Source organism: Chionomys nivalis, chromosome 16, assembly GCF_950005125.1.
Source record: "Chionomys nivalis chromosome 16, mChiNiv1.1, whole genome shotgun sequence".
NCBI lineage: Eukaryota > Metazoa > Chordata > Mammalia > Rodentia > Cricetidae > Chionomys > Chionomys nivalis.
The window spans coordinates 33,549,917-33,553,552 of record NC_080101.1 but is presented as its reverse complement, the minus strand read 5'-3'; positions in this window follow the sequence as shown (position 1 = coordinate 33,553,552).

Sequence of the window (3,636 nt, the reverse complement as noted above, 5' to 3'; positions counted from 1 at the left end):
TACCAGTAACTTCTCTGCCAGGGGTGGAGAATCATGAGTCCTTGTCTCCTATGGAATGTTGAAATGCTGGATGATGGACAGCCAGATCTCATTCAGGTCTCATGCAAGCAATAATAGCTGCTGGGAGTTCAGGAGTGCACTGGACGGCATGCCCAGACAGACAACATTTCCCGGCACCCGCTGGCTCTTACCTTCTTTCTTTCCTTTTCTACAATGCTCGCCAAGCCTTGTGATGTATGTGACATAAATGCCCTATTTAGGATGGAGTCCTCAACAATCATTCATTCTCAGTACTTTGCCCATCATGCCTTGGCACTGACTGCTGTCCAATTGAAAATGAAACTGCTCAGACCAAAGTAGACAGAAGCACTTATTTATTTTTTTTCTTTTTTTTATCACTTTTTTTTATTTATTTATTAAAGATTTCTGCCTTCTCCCCGCCACCACCTCCCATTTCCCTCCCCCTCCCCCAACAAGTTCCCCTCCCTCATCATCCCTAAGAGTAATCCGGGTTCCCTGCCCTGTGGGAAGTCCAAGGACCACCCACCTCCATCCAGGTCTAGTAAGGTGAGCATCCACACTGCCTAGGCTCCCACAAAGTCAGTATGTGCAGTAGGATCAAAAACCCATTGCCATTGTTCTTGAGTTCTCAGTAGTCCTCACTGTCCGCTATGTTCAGCGAGTCCGGTTTTATCCCATGCTTTTTCAGACCCAGGCCAGGTGGCCTTGGTGAGTTCCTGATAGAACAACCCCATTGTCTCAGTGTGTGGGTGCACCCCTCGCGGTCCTGAGTTCCTTGCTCGTGCTCTGTCTCCTGCTCTTGATTTGGACCTTGAGATTTCAGTCCGGTGCTCCAATGTGGGTCTTTGTCTCTGTCTCCTTTCATCATTTATAAGTGTACAAATAAATATTTAGAAAGCAATCTGGCAAGATGTCCCTTTAGTGAAATATTGGTAGTAAGTTCACCACAGTAAAGCCTATGGCCCCCCTAACCATGGGCTTTAGACTAGGTTTATAGTAGCAGGCACATGCTCCCTCCTCTGGAACAGGCCTCAAATTCAATCAGAAACAGCTGGATACTACATAACAGTCAAGGTGCTGTTACAAGAGCTATAACATCTCACAGGGCAAGCCAGAACTGTAACATGCAGGGGGCACTGGTGGGTAAAACTTTTAATGATGGTTCTCATCCATAAGTCTCTGCAGCACCTTCTGTAAGTCCCAGTCTCTGGCCTCCATCTTTGGAGGCCCTGCTTCTGTGCCCGCCAAACCTTGACCCCTCCCCGAGGAGTGTCAAGGTAACCAACCAAAACCTTGACCCCTTCCCCGGAGGAGGGTCAAGACAGCCCTCCAAATCTTAACCACTCCCTCAACCTATTTAAACTGCATCCTGGAAAGTCCCTTTGTGGAGTCGTGTCCCATCGAGGGTACAGGATTCTTATTAAACCTGGATATCCTTTAATTCGGCTTGTAATGATTTGGCTTGAATGGGATTTTTGTATCCGCAAAGAACTCACGTTAGGAAATATTACTAACACCTTTCAGTAGTATGAAAGCTAGCCAGGAAGGAGAAAGATCACATCCAGATTGACTTGTCTATGTCCTGCAACCAAAGTGTCCTGTATCTTCAGCAATCAGGTCTTACCATATTGTTATGGTGGATAAATAATGGCAAAGGCAATAAATAGCCCATGTTGTTTAGGGGCTTTAGGAATCTTCCTGATCAAATGCTGCCCAGTATTGAAATTGTAACTTAATAACTTATATTATTTGAAGGAAGCATTTCCCACTCATGCAGGTTACTTCTATTCATACTAGTTTTGTGGGAAATTATATTTCTTAATCAGCTTACAAGATAGTGACTACAATAAAGCTTTCCCACATATCTTTAATTTAGATAAACCTACCCCATCCTTGCCTTCCCCCAACCCCATCCCTATTTAAACATATAACCCATCTAGTATTACACACTTTTACTTTTTATTTTATTTTATTTTTTTTTAACTGTCCTGGAACTTGCTCTGTAGATCAGGCTGAACTTGAACTACCCATTTCTATTTTAACACCGAATTGTTCTATTATCTCTTCCCCATTAACTCATACCTCATGTGAACTTTCTAGCTTCCCAACCCCTTTAGACATTCTGAATTAAACACACAAACATAAAATGTCAAAGCTGGGATCCACATACAGGAGGAAACATGTTTTTCTTTCTGGCTCTGGGTTATGCTGTAGGACAATGGTTTTACCATGTAAAGACTTGTTTCTTGTACTTGTTTAATAATATGCTGATTGGCCAGTAGCCAGGCAGGAAGGAGAGGCAGGGCAACAAGAATTCTGGGAAGAGGGACATTTCATTCTGCAGTCCTCACCCAGCCAGAGAGGAAGCCAGATACAGAGCAAGCAAGATACTGAGAAAGGTACCAAGCCACATGGCTAACACAGACAAGAATTATGGGTTAATATAAGTTATAAGAGTTAATAAGAAGCCTGAACTAATAGGTCAATCAGTTTATGTAGATCTCTGTGATTTCTTTGGGACTTGACAACTATGGGAACCAGACAGGACAGGAAACCTCGGTTAACAGGGTCACATCACTTTGTATTATTCTATCCAGTTCTAACAATTTTCCTTCAGATTTCATGATTTTATTTTTCTTTCATACTGAATAAAATTCCATTGTGTAACTCTACGTTTTCATTAATGATCAGTTGATGGACATGTAAGATAATTCTAAGCTATTGTGAATAAAGCAACATGGAACGTGAACATGTAGGTCTCTCTGTAGTAGGGTGTAGTCACTCGGGAATATGTACAAGAGTGGTCACATGATAGTTTTATTTTTAGATGTTTACAGAACCATCACACAAAGTAAATGGTGTCTACACTACTTCATATTTCTACCAGCAATAGGAAAGGATATTTTTTTTTAATGTTCTTTGTAACATATACACAAAGGATTCTGCTATATTTACAGCTGGCCAAAAAATTTATTTCATTCTGTAGGATGCCTTTTTATCTGTCTGACAATTCAGTTTTATTGTATAGAAATCTTTTACTTCCATGAGACCCCATTTGTCAGTTATTGGTCTTATTTTCTGAGTGATTAGAACCTTGTTCAAAAAGCTCTTGCCTGTGTTTGTATCTAGACATGTACTCCTCGGTATTCTGTAATAGTTTCAGAATTTCATACCTAATGTTGAGATCCTTTAACCACTTGTAGTTTATTTGTGCAGGTGAGGGCTAAAGATCTGTTTTTATTTTTCCTCCTGTAAATGTCCATTTTTTTCCCCCGAATGATTCTTTCTTGTCTACTGTGTATTTTTGGCATTGCTGTCAAAGATCTAGTGGATATAGTCACATTCTCTACTCTAACCCATCAATTGGTCTTTCTTTTTGGCGTAACATCAAGCATACCACCTTTATGACAGTATAGAATAACTTGAAATCAGGCAGGCGATGCTTTTAGGACAGCCTTCTTTTGCTCAGAATTGTATTAGTTGATTTTCTACTGCTGTGATAAGGCACCATGACCAAGGTAACTTATAAAAAAGGAGTTAATTTGGCATTGTGGCTCCAGAGTCATGGTAGCAAGTGGCAGTCACAGTATCAGGAACAACTGGGAACTCCCATCT